Here is a 14,490-nt window from a genome sequence, read left to right as displayed (position 1 = left end):
AGTTCTTTCTTTGGTTCTTGTCAAAAATAATTTTCAGAGGAAGGGGGAGTTCACGTAGAACGTAGCAGAGTTAATGGTAATTAATAATTATTGATATAACATATAATTGTTTATAGGGTTTTTTTGAAGTTCTGCAGACTTCTTTGAAAGTTGAAGCTATATTATTCGTGTAATTATTGTAATAGTAAACATATTATATTAATATGTATATATTATATATATATATATACTAGCTGTCCCGAAACGGCGTTACCCACGTATTAGTTTGTATTTTGGTATTTTCGTAGGCCGTGTATAGTGTTATTACTTATTAGCAGGGCTCGAGACTTATAGCACTAAAAAATCATGAAATATGCGCTATTATATGCACCGAAAAAATGTAAAGTGTGCGCTATAATATGCACTAAAAATATGAAAATATGCTTTAAAAATTATTTATTAAACATTTTTATTTAGACATTTATGAATTTATAATTCTTAAAATTTAAAGAAAATTTTTTATATCATTTTACAGTTATAATTTTCTACAAATAATGACTAAAAACTCTTTCCTGTTCTCATAAATTTGTATGTGTCGAATTTTACTGATTCTTCTTGTTTACGTTTAATTGCTTTTGTATGTTTGTCAGTTTTAAGATGTTGTGTTACATTGAATTTTTTTCACAATTTACTTTAATCTCACAGTATTTGCAGAAAAGAATAGATGAATCGTGTGAAAACGTATCTGAACTGAATTCTTGTACATAGATTCTTAACCGTCGGTCTAGTGATAATTTATCTTTTGGCATGGTATAAAAAATATGTTTTAATAAAACACACAAAGATGAACAAAGAAAAATTTATAAATTCACAAATTCACTATACGGATAAAAACGTACATACGAGCGCAATCAAAAGTCGACGTATACTAATCGATTACGTCGTTGTAGATCGGAACAGTCTATAATTATTGGGTATGTAAGCAAGTATGGTCGAAGTCGATAACAGAAACAACATTAAGATAAAAGATACGATAAACACAATATTGTCTTGCATTGGGATATTTTAGGAATATTTTTTTCAATCGACAATGAGTTTTATATCGTCCCAAAACTGTCGATCACTGTGGCCGAAATATGTATTTTTGCAGGACTGTTTTCGATTTTTACATTAATTAGCAATAAATAGCAAAATAGTCGAAAAAATAGCAAAACCTCTAAAATATGCAAAAATATGCACTAAAAACTTTTGGTATTGAGTTCATTTTTGTCTGAAATGGATTTATTGCTTACTCTGCTATCTTTTCATAAACTACAAAAAAATATGCAAATGCTACAAGTCTCGAGGCCTGCTTATTAGTTATTATGTACCTATGAGAAAATAATTTTTTTTTTTATTTGTAGTTTATTAGTGGTTTTGGGGATCATAGCGTATAGTAAACTATTATGTTTGTCGTAACAATATCAAACAGTAATGTATCAGTAGACATATCTGGAATTTAAGCATACATTATATTATCGATTTCTTCAGGACGTATTTTGTCGATTAGCCGAACCAAAATGTGTGCATGAGGTAATCCTCGTTTTTGCCATTCAACTGAATACATCCAGCAACGTGTGGGACCGAATACATGTAATTTTGTAATGAAACTCATTAAAGACTTTAATTTTTGTTTGAACACACGTGCTGTAATGTCATGACGATGTATTGAATTTTGTCCTGGCAATAACAAAGATGTTATCTCCAGCCATTTTGGATTACATGTGAACGTGATAAATAAACATGGTCGGCCGTATTCGCGCACGTAAGTTAGAGCATCCTGGCTGTATTCTTGCATATGACGTGGACTGCCTATGTACGATGATGGTAGAAAGATAGAGTTACCAATTTCGGTGGTGTCGGCGTTGCACAGAATAGCGTCTCGCAAGTGAATGTATTCCTCTGCACGCAGCTTTTGTTGATTATATCGTAAATATCGTAGTCGTTCGTTCTCTATCTTCACGTAAATGTCGACCATGAATGGTTGGCAAAGCTCGCGACACCATAGAATGACGTTGTCCTGACCACGTCTAATCATCATACGATACTCATAATAAGCTTTCGAGCTAACGTTCTTGTTTGTTTTGTCTCCTGTAATAATATATTCATAAATATTAATTCAAATTAAGTAATGATGCTCACAATGAATGAAGTACCTGTTACGGGATCCCGTTGTTTAATATTTATGCAATATCCGTCTTGTCCTTTCCAGAACATTAGCGGATATTGGAGAGCGTCGTATGAACGGTGTGTATCAGCAATGAACTCAATATTATTATTTCTTCTTCGAATCACGATTTCTCGTGTAGCTGTACAGGTACATGGTCACCAACCATGATTCCAGCAACGTCGTCAACTACAGGTGCATTGAATCTACGAATGTGCTCTCCAGCTGGTGTTTTATCAGGATTGATGACAATTGCGCGATTGTCACTTTGTAATTTGTGCATGTGTGATTTGAATAATTTCAACAATTCATTGTGCTCATTTAATAAAGCGTCCAGATTACCGACGATGCGTCTGGCCAAAGGTGCATCAAGGTTATTGTAACTGCAACGTGCATCCACGCGATTGGCAAGTGCGCTTTCGGAGTCCTCACCGCCCATAAAGTAAATTTGTAAAAATGTATATGGTTCATTTGGCATTGGTAGCAATGAGCCCACTCTATGATAAACTTGGCCTTTGATTTTGAATGTTGAATTAAATTGTTGACTATTTGCAGCATTATTTTTAACTATTTATGTTGCTCCGAACGATGTCATTTGGAAACAAGAATTGAATGTTAGAATTGACATCAGGAACAGGTTAGAATCTGGATCCGTACCGATAAGTAAACCGTTCAATGGTTCAGGTGGAGTTTCAATTTCCGGTAGTTGCACTTTTCCTGACGTGCAACACATACCAGCTGGCTCATTTTTGAACTTCAGCGCATTACAATGCGGACATTCATTGTTCATAGCACCAATCTCTACTTTCGAATAAGCGTAATATTCAATATCGGTCCCATACTCAAATGCTAGACGAAGGAATGAATTGGGTGTAAATGCTCTATGTACTTTTTGGCGTTGTCGGTCATTTGCTCTGCGTGTGTCAACTACGAATTGACGCGCTTCTAATCGTCTTATTTGATTTTGTTCAGCTTGTGCCTCACGCAATCGCACCATGTTCACACGTACATTTTTATTGTTCGGTTGGATTTGTACGTCTCTTCTTTGTTCTCTTCTATCTCGCATGCTTGTTCTTTTGGTCGTTCGACGGGCCAAATGAGACCCCTTGCGTCTTGCTGGCATTGTACAAAATGCACAAATCAATACAATATTAAATTAATTAATTTATGTTTATATCTATGGAAATACGTCAGACGACAGCGGCGAAAACGGCGGCTGATTGGTCAGTGTGGCCATTGATTAAATATATGAAACAGTGATTAAATATAAAAAAAAAATAATAATAATAATAATAATTTAATATGTTTGGTAACCAACGGCAACTCTATAAAAAAAAAATTGTCCTAGGTTAAAAAAAATCCCTGTATGAGCCGCCCTTTACAATAAAAATAGGGGTGTGAAAAATAGTTTACATCACTCTCTGAGACCTACTTACCATACACAACAAATTTCATAAAAATCGGTCCAGCCGTTTCGGAGGAGTTTGGTAACAAACATTGTGACACGAGATTTTTATATATTAGATATATATATATATATAGTATTAGGCTTAACAAAATTGGTTTTTTTTATGTGGAAGGGGGATAAAATGTTAACCTATAGTTGGTTTAACGATATAGTCTCCCATAAGTTAAGTATACTAATGTCAGGTTTTATTTTTTAGGTTTCAGTTCCTGTACGGTTTGTAGTAACTTCCATAGACTAAAGGAGTAATTGTTTTAATTAAAACATGTATAAATAATAAATAATGCATTGAATAATAAAATAATATACATAATAAACAATTTATTTTTCATTTAAAATTGTGCACATTTTTAATAGATAATTTAATAGGAAATGTTCAGTTTTTGGATAGAACTACAACTTCAAAAAAATGTATGCAGTTTTTTCCTATTTTTAAATAAAGTGTGCGGAGCCGCGGAGGTTTTTGATACAATAAATATTATGATTATAATAATTAAATTATTATTTAACAGTTATTTTAGATGCTGCAGTAACGTTTAAGAGTGTAATTATTTATGATATTATTTCTCGTGTTTTATTATCTCGTTTATTTCACTATCAATAGAATAGATCATGTGTCCTTACTGTCCTTTAGGGAAATGAACAGTCGGAGTCTTATGATAGTATACATTGCATTATGAAAAACAATCCTTTAAATGAAGAGACTAAAATTTTTCTGTTTGTTAGGACAGTTGTTAAACTTTCTTTTTAAACGAAAACGAATCTATACCGAACATTTTCTGATCATCAAAATTTTTCAAATTGAAGTAAATGTAAATATTTCAAAAATCAAAAATCGAATAAATGTATTATTAAAATGATAAGAAATTGGTGTGAACATAGTATAATGTAAAAGGTATTGATATGATATATCTATGAGTTATACAAAAAATAATTATTACTGTAAGTAGAAAAAAAGAGCTATCAAAATTGAAGTTTACATTTCATACATAGTTATTAGGTATTATAATATATTTTTATTTAAGTACACGTCATGCAAACATAGAGAAGCGTAACAAAATCTATTTTGGGTAGTCAGTAATGAACACAATTTAATAATTAAGATGCGTACTTACTGAACTGGTGTATGGGTAAACAGCAAGTCGTACAAGTACTTATATACAGATTACAAATCGTATATAATATACCAAGTATTAGACGGAAAGGTTTAATATTCATTTCGTCGAAATCAAAATATTATTAGTGCTTGCTCGGTAATTATTCATGTTTATCTAAAAATTAATATCCTCTCGACACACCGCGTGTGACGTCAAGCGATAAATAATCATACTTGTATAATAAATAATTATTATTATTTGCGTACACAACATAATGGATGAATTTTCATTAGTAATATGTGTTTCAGTCTTAAATTTTAATTGCTATCTAAATAATTGTTTTAAATCGCTTGATCGATATTTCTAACGAACATACATATAGATAGATTTTCAAAGTTAATCTGATATTTTTTTTCAATTGTGTTATAATGAGAGTGTTTTACCAGAACTTTATTGATCAACAATCAAACATCGTGTAGCGGTGTAGTAATTAAAGATTTTACTCATACTTCTGTGAAATTTAAAGACCATATTTCATTTATGTACATTTGATTTCATACAATCATAATATTAGCAGTATGCACGCCGTTATACAATGTTATTGCTATTTGTAACAGTATGAAAAAATAATTAGGAGGAGGATGTAAAAGTGAAAAAAATACGAGTATGTGCGTTTCTGAATATTTAAATTTCTTATTAATTATAGGATATAATTAGTAAGTGTAATATGCAGTCTAAATCTTGAAACTATGTAATAAAAACTAATTTGTTTATAGTTCGAAACATATAACAAATGCATTTAGTACAGGTGCTTCTCAACCTTTTTTTTTTTTTGCTATAGTCTGGACACCCCAATATCGGCAAACCCATCAATTTAGGTTCATTCACATGACAAGTTTCAAAAAACAACATTCGCCACGTCACTAGGACTACACAAGAGAATCCTTCTCGTAATTTCAATAAAAGAAAATATTGTTCTGCAGCTTATAACAGTAAAATTGTATAGAACTTTCTTCCTTGAGACTACCGTACCGAGTATGTCCACATTTATAACAGACAAAAATAAATAATATAATGTTAATTATAATATAACCATAATATTATGTTGTACACCATTATAATATGACATATATGTAAGAATGTAAGAACGGCTCACGAAAACATTGTATCTACATCTGATACTTTCAATTAGTACAAATCTAGGACGGTATGTTATTATAATTTCAGTACCTACCCATCTACTTTTATATCTGTAAAAGGTAAAACCTTTTAATGCTTTAAGCCGATTTGAGGTTTTAAATTTTAACCGAAATCTCTGTTTGATTAATATACACTACCGCCGGTCGGTCAGCCGCAGTTAGATATTATAATGTACTGCAAAGTACCATTCGCAGTGGTATATTGTATTATCGTCGATGATTGAATTATTAATATTACATTAGAATAAAATCATGAATTAAAACGTCTTATCGATATTGTGTAGAGCGAAAATAATAAACAATGATCTTATAAGATTTTAAAATGGTTTAAAGTTTTAATAATAATTAGTGTACCTATATAATATTATCTATATAAAATCGAATAGTGTTCTCCGATAATAACCGCTAAGAACAGCTGGACCGATTTATTTGTATAATTTTTTTTTAAATAATTAAAATATAATTGTTTTTAGGATTAAGAATATTTTTACTTACAATTCTAAAATTTGGTGACTATTTTTTTTAACTCGCTTTAGTTTATCTGAAGTAACTAGACTCAAATACAACAGGACTGTTTTTAATAAAAAGTAATAACGATGATCTATGAGATTTAGAAGGATTTTCACTATATCTGAGTAACTAAAATGGAGGTCATACATGAATTTTTTTCATCTCACAGAGAAAGTTTATGGTTTTTTTATTTTTGTTTATTTTTGTTTATTAATAGGTTTGCCATTGTTTGGATGCGTTTTATATTATAACTTTTTTAATCAGTAGCTGATACAATATAGTATACATTTTTATACAAATTTATTATTAAAACAATCTTTGGCGAGAGTAATTTCGGGCAGGACAAATTGTAACATAATATTATGTTTTCTCATCGAATCAATAGTTAATAATATTTCGAGTGCACAGGACTTGCATAACAATATAGGGTTCAAAACTATATGTACTCATTCAACATTTAAACAATACACAATTTTAATTAAAAACATCTAAACATAGAATTAATTTATTTTGAAACAAAAACGAAATTTGTAAATTCAATAAAATAAATGCAATTCAAATTTATACTATGCTTAAAAAAAAATAATATATAATTCCTCCAAATCGAATTGAAAACAAATTGACACATTAATTATATCCTATGTAAATTGACTTTTCATACAATTTCCAAAACGTATTTTTAAAAATACACGTAGCCGTCTATTAATAATTATCAGATACGATAAGGCAGAAAAAGATGCAATTACTAACCCTTTAGAAACAGCACTTTAACTCGTAATCAAACAAGATTTCAAACCCATAATAAAATTACATTGTACCAATATGTGGCAGACAAACGGGAATTCCATGCGCACGAAACTCCACGAAATAAAACAAGATGAGTTCACATGGCCATATCCCTCATACCTTCTTAGAAAGTTCAAAGTTGTCTTAACTAGCCTTCGGATTCGTTACACATAAATCACTCACAGCGTTCTAATGAGTGAAAATCATCCCCCAAGATTGGCTTCAAACCTTCAAGAACACTTATCAGAATCATTCGGCCATAACAGATGCTCACTCTCAGTCATCTTCAAGTTCATTAAAAGGGCAGAACTTAAAACAAAATTTAAATATTTTATAAATATGTTGATGTAAATCATAACCGTTGTAACTCAATAGCTTGTAGAAAGTATATATATCAGATACAGTCATACAAAAGGGGGAAAACATCAGCAAAAGACTACATGTGACTTATTGTTATTTACTTGTTATAGTTATTGTATTGATATCTAATTAGCATAATAATAATCACTGTTGCTTGTCTTAACCATAAGACAATTTTATTGTTTATTGAATGACATACAATTTAAATTTAATATTCCTAAACACCATATTTTTGAGTATTTTGACACAAGAAATAAAATTCCAAATAAATAGTTAGTTAGAAGGTATTTCGTTTTTGTTATATAATTTAGTTTATCAGAGTAGAGTTGCACTGGATTATGTCACAAAACCTTTGTCTACTAACTCGGCTCATCTGGGCTTTAAATACTTGTAACTAATTATAACTACTCGTTCAAAAAGATTCTCTGAGAAATATTCTGCTTCGGAAAATGAAGTTTAAATGAAGACGTTATTATAAAAAAAAAAAAATAAAACTTATAGACAACGACTGTGGTTTATAGCTACATATAGTTAGATAGTACACAATAATAATTTTAAAAAAAAAAACAGATCAAACATTTCAAAATATTGAATGTCCTTTCTGCACTCAAATGCATGCGTCTGATAGGTACACCGCGAAAATATCAATAATATTGAAGAGTGAAAACTGAAAAGTGGTAGTTTAAATCGTTAAAGAATAGAAATCTGACACAATGTTAGCCTATATGGTAAATTGAACAAAAGAAATTATCTTATAATGTTAAAAGTGTATAGTTGTTATTACGAAATTGTTACCTACTCTATACAATATGTATATACAAGACGTGATATGAGTTGTACTTTGGGTGGGAAAATGATTGGGAGGAAAGGTTGGGTAAAAGCTTTTGACGGCTGATATAGTAATACTACTAATACTTATACTGTGCAAATGATCATTTTTGTTTTTTTTTTTTTTTAAATCCACCTCTTTACCTCCTAACCTAACCTCTCAAGCGACTGATAATAATAATAATAATAAACGGTTAGGCAGACAAGACTACGCGATATTATAATAATTCATCCAAAATCTTTTAAGTTGCCGGCTTTTAGCTGATAACGAAAAGCTCTATACCTATTACATATATAATAATAATGTACATTGTTATCAAGTGGGCTTCGCCGTTTTCGCAAGAGGCGCTTATTTTAATACGAAAACGCACCCGCTTGTGAATTGCAATATAATTGTCCGGAAAAGCCTGCAATAACAGTGGAAATAATTACAAACATTTATTTACAACTTTTGTATCTGCGCCTAAGATAAATGCTATAACCATAATATAACTTGACTCGGTTACCTATCCCAATACCACGTACGTACCTATCTCACCTCATAACTATGTTATTATATTATTATAATTAATGCAGGTTAGAGTATCTACCTTTCTACAGTGTTTATAACATTTCTTTCTGACGTGAATGTAATGTTCCTGTTGATAATAATCATGATGTACAACTTGGTTTAATACAATATTAAACATGTTATATATTTTATAAAACTCGATTCCATGTTATATGTAATATCCCAAGTAAACCATTCTATAATTAATTCAGAAATAAATGCGATGAAATAATATTTAACTAAATAATATATCAATCGGTAGGTTGGAAGAATATGCCTATAATCCTATGTGGTACGTGTGTTAGACTATGACAGAAAATCGCCGCTTCCTATTCCATTAACACCGGGTATGAACAAGGTAATGTATACGTATATGTTATGAAACATGTTAACATTCAAGATCAAAATCAGGCCTACGTATAGCAGTACCTATCGCTTAATTATTGTTCAATTCTAACTGTTGTTATGTGTTTATTAATTATTTCTAATCCTTATTGAAATCAAACGACATTATCTCAGACAAAAATGATTTTTAAATGTAAATTGAAAATAAAATAAAATTAACTATGCACCAGAAATTGGAGTGATTGACATTAGTTCGCTCCTTCGGCCATATGAATAAAAATATGTAAACATTCAAAGAGAAAACCCACGACTGCGGCATCTGTACGAATAGTAATTGCGTCAATATAAAATGAAATGCATTTCATTGATATAAATGATTTTATTAGTGTATTTCGGGTGCGTCTTCATAACCAATAATTTTCTCTATATATAATACACTGCAATCACACAACTTTTAATACCTAATAATAATAATAATAATAATTTAACAGTTTTAAATATTGTTGATTAAAAAGCAATATCACCTCTAACTAACATTTTGAAGTTAAATTAAAGAGACCATTACCAAAACTACAGTTGTATTCAATTTTTTTTCGCAATCATTTCAAGTGTAGAATTAATTATATATATTGAAATATTTATTTATTTATTAAATCAATTACAACATAGAATATCAAAAATATTAAGAAAATACCTGTACCTAGAGTCTAGGTCCTAGACAGGTTATGAGACGTAGATCCGTGATAACAGAAGCTTTGTTTTAGGCGTATGCAAATTTAAATCAAACGAGATTTCATAAAATTTTCCATTTTGTCCATTAGTAATGGTCATCGAAAAAACTTTAAAATTTGTTTCATATTATTGAAGTGAATTTATCTGGAGTTTAGAGTTAATTATGTTTTTTAAAAATCATGTTCAGATAGGTTATGTCATGTTACCAAAATATATGAGATAGGCACTGTGTTATTAGTGATGTTGTGTTGGGATGAATTGTATTGTAGTTTGACTTTGAATATCTAACTTATGTGATGATTAGTTTTATATTTTTATAACATCACCTGTCTACCCTAAAATGATAAACAATACCTCCTATATTTTTGTCAGTTTATAATTTTTTAATTTTTCTTTTCTTATTTGCTGTTAAATTACATAAAAAATTATTTAATTGTTAAAGTAGCAATGTTAAAATAATTATAAATAGTACTATAAACTACAAAAAACTATTTTTTTTTCGCGAAGTCAATAAAACTACAAAAAGGTGATATTGTTTCTTAAGTGATGATATTGTCGATTTGGCGGGCAAATCGACGAATTTCCGAGCGATAATCGTTTGTATCCATAAAATAATAACAATAATATTAATGATATGATAAATTATACTGTAAATGTGCATAATAGACACATTATATTATAACTATGTATATGTATATATATATATATATATATAGAGAGAGAGATATTGTACGAGATTTATACAGAATTATCAAGCGAATTGGCGATCACTCCACTCAGAGTGGCTGAAAACAAATCAGTTTGCATCTATCTCAAGACCGACGAATGCAAGTCATAAAAAAAGACTTGGGCATGGCGACATAAATCTTTGTACCGCAGACGTAGTCTGCGGGGTATTATAGCAAAAAAGCTCGAGTTTTTAAGAAAATGGCAAATAATAAATAACGTAATACACTCGATAAAATATGTATTAAGTTTATGTAGGTATATTATTCCTTTAAATTGATAAAATTGATGTATTAGTTTAATGTTTTATAGTTTTTCCGATCGATAGGAAAGCTTCCTGAACCAAAATGCATCACGTATACAAAACTACTTGTCGTATAAAAAATAATAGCTACCTAATAAATAAATGATGACCAATTTATAGAGGCAGGTCCCTATGGGTCGAGTATCCATTAGGTTGGAACTTTCATATTTTTTTAAATTTTATTTTTTATTTTTACTGTGGTCAAGATTTAAGTGTCGAAGTTCTTTCTGAAAGTAGTGCATTTAAAAAAAATATTTTTCTTATTATTGCTATTTTATTCAACATATGCTGCAACTGAGTTTGAATGTTAGTCGTATGCAGCAGCAGAATAGGTAGGTACTTAAAAGTGCAGTGAATAGTAATTTAACTGCAGAAATACTAATAATTAATTAATATTCTTTGCAGGTTTCAAAGATTTTAAATTATTATTATTATTTTTTTTTTTTAAGATGCCTTTAAAACGGCATAAATATTATTTTACCAGTATTCAAAATTATAATAATATTATTATGTATTGAGAATGGACGCGCATCGAGTATATACTTTGGTCTATGCTTTCCTTTTGATCTACGATAAATAATTAATTGCATTAATTACATGGTACCTACCTATGTTCAACTTTCATTTTACAGAAAATGTAACAATAGTTATAATATTTCATAGAGACAAATAAGAAATTAAAACTTCTCATTTAATTCAGAAAAAATTGGAAATAAATTCTGTAGGTAGCCTTTAAATATGAGAGATTTGTGCAAATCATCGCTTTTAATATTTTAATATACAGGCTAATTTTTTAAGCATTAGCCCCATGTCATTATATTCAAAATATGCATGTACGAAACTTTTGGTTTTTAGAATTTTTAGATACACTTGATAACAATATTTTAAATTACTTGATATTTTTTGTACCACTCAGAATGATCCTGTTACAATACAAACTAAGCCTTTTTGGTATTTAATTATTCAGTTGGTATTTTTTTGAGAATTTTGATGTATCTAAATCAAAATTTGAGTAAGTTATTTTTGAGTTATATAAATTTGTGTACTAATCAGAATAATATTTGTATGGTAATGGCCTGAGTATGTAAGTATGTATGGGGGAGGGGGGCTCAGATGATTTGAAAATGTAAGTAATTACTAATGATCTATCAATATAAAGAATTTTCAAAAATGATTCAAGTTTAATAAATACTACATTTAATTATCTATGTAATATTGTTTATATTTTTGTAAAATAATTTTTTAAGGATTATTATCCTTAGTATAAACATTATTATTTCTCTGAAACTACTCATTTAAATTTTTATTAAAATACATAAAAATTGTCAATAAAATCTTCAAAAAATTATTTAGAGTAAACAATTCAGGTTTTTATTTGAAGTATTGAAATTTTGTCGCCATAGGAAATATTCAAATTATTTCATACCTACCTACTACTAATTTATGTATATTACTATTTATTAATTTTGCCAAATGAATTTTTTTTAAATTGTAGATAGATTGCATGTTACTATTATAATAAATCAATAAGTATTAATTAATTTTAAAATATTGGTAATCGTTCATAAATGGATTTTATGTACCCATGATTGGAGCTAGTGATTAGGAAAATAAGAATTGCGATTTAACCTTACTCGTCTGAGAATATTTCACATTTTCCAAACCAAATATTATTTTTTCTACAGGACTACGTTAAACAGACAATTTTCGCAATTGAAAAATAAAATAAGACCGCAGTTGTTAACTCAAACGAATGGTTTTGACTAGAAGTCAGTTTAATCTTAAGAGTGAAGGTATTATATACAATAATAATAATAATAAAAAGCAGTGCGCAGATAACGTTGTTTATCCGTGAAGCATATCTATGTTATATAGGGCCTAGGCATATAGATAAGGGTGAGTCGGAGTATTTTACCGCTCTCTCCCCCCTCCCACAAAAATTTGCAGAAATATATTTTAAATTGAGGGTAGTATGATGAATTAATATAACAAATTGAGAATGCGTTATGACTTATGAGCAAAAAAGTCACTGTTATAAAAAATCATGTTAAGACGAATCCACAAAATATATAATATTTTTATATACCTATATTAATGTATTATTACGTGTTAATGTACAAACAAACTTACTCCCTATTTACATGCACACATTTTTTTGGCGACTTATGCCTATAGTGCGAGTGAACAATGGAATCATATTATTGAAAAATCATAAAACTACTCGATGATAATAATAACAATATAATACAGGTATACTCTTGACAGTACGCCAAGTCAGTTTCTGGACATAGTCGTATTATACGTAATTTGCTGCAGATATGATTTCATGGGTATTGAAATTTATGTTAGTGTTGTAAATTAAATAACATAACAGAAAACCATGACGAAGTCGATGGTACATCACACCTATGTATATGTGTGTATGATAAATAATTTATCTGTAAATTGAGTCCTATTCAACTCGGATGTTGGCTGCGCGTTATTTTGTATTGTTCGCTTGAGCAAAGGCCGTCCCAGTTACGAATAATAATAATAATATTCCATTCTCTCTATTTCTCTCAAACTCCTTCAACGGCGGGTGCGTTATAATAATAATATTATTATAATGTTGGTTATTTTTTAATGTTTATTTTCGTTCACCGTAATCCCCGTTTTCCTAATAGTATTTTCCACGATGCATAAATAGGTTTCTATTATTATGATGCACGTATAATAATATAATAACAATAATCTTCACATTATCGTTCATCGTTATCTGTCGTCGGATAACGCCACGTGCCAGCGTTCCTCTTAGACGGTTTTCGTAGAGTAAACTGATGATTGGAGAGGGCATGCGGACAACACTCGATACACTTTGGCAGCAAAACGAACTGAACATTAATCGAATACCTTATTATATGTCTGCTCCATTTTTCCGTTATTCCTCTAACTCAAATCTTTCTTGCTAAACCGTACTTTTACAGTAAGATGTGAAGACGAAACTTCTGATACACATCCTATAAAAGCAGGTGTCAGTCGAGGCAGTATTCTTTCCCCGACTCTCCATAATATATATAAAGCAGACCCACCAAAATCTATCGACACTACTCTAGCTGCTTTCACCGATGACACAGCTTTAATCTCAACAAACTCCTGAATAGCCACTGTTACAAACAACCTTTAAGACCTCCTAACCCAACCACAAGATTGGTCCAGCTTATGGAAACTTAACGAAAACAAATCCACTCACATCACCTTTACTCTTAGACACAATTCCTCTGTTTACAAAAATACCAAATAATTGTGATGGACAACCCCCTTAAATACCTAGGTGGCTAGGTCTCTATCTTAACAAAAGAGTAACATGGGATAATTATATCAGAGCTAAAAGAACATGACTGGATCTCAAGCTTCACAAATTAAG

General features: G+C 29.8%; 1 protein-coding gene and 1 pseudogene across 3 annotated transcripts in view; both read right to left on the bottom strand.

Moving 5' to 3' along the window:
* The window catches only part of LOC107163193 (Calcium/calmodulin-dependent protein kinase I), a 396,057-nt gene that overhangs the window by 153,568 nt on the left and 227,999 nt on the right, over positions 1–14,490 (bottom strand). The window lies entirely within an intron of this gene.
* Positions 1,478–3,308, bottom strand: LOC149063047 (uncharacterized; annotated as a pseudogene).

Source organism: Diuraphis noxia, unplaced genomic scaffold (genome assembly GCF_037042655.1).
Source record: "Diuraphis noxia isolate RWA-SAM2 unplaced genomic scaffold, SU_Dnox_SAM2 contig0001, whole genome shotgun sequence".
Taxonomy (NCBI): Eukaryota; Metazoa; Arthropoda; class Insecta; order Hemiptera; family Aphididae; genus Diuraphis; species Diuraphis noxia.
The sequence above is the reverse complement of the archived record's forward strand: the minus strand, read 5'-3'. Positions and strand labels throughout refer to the sequence as shown.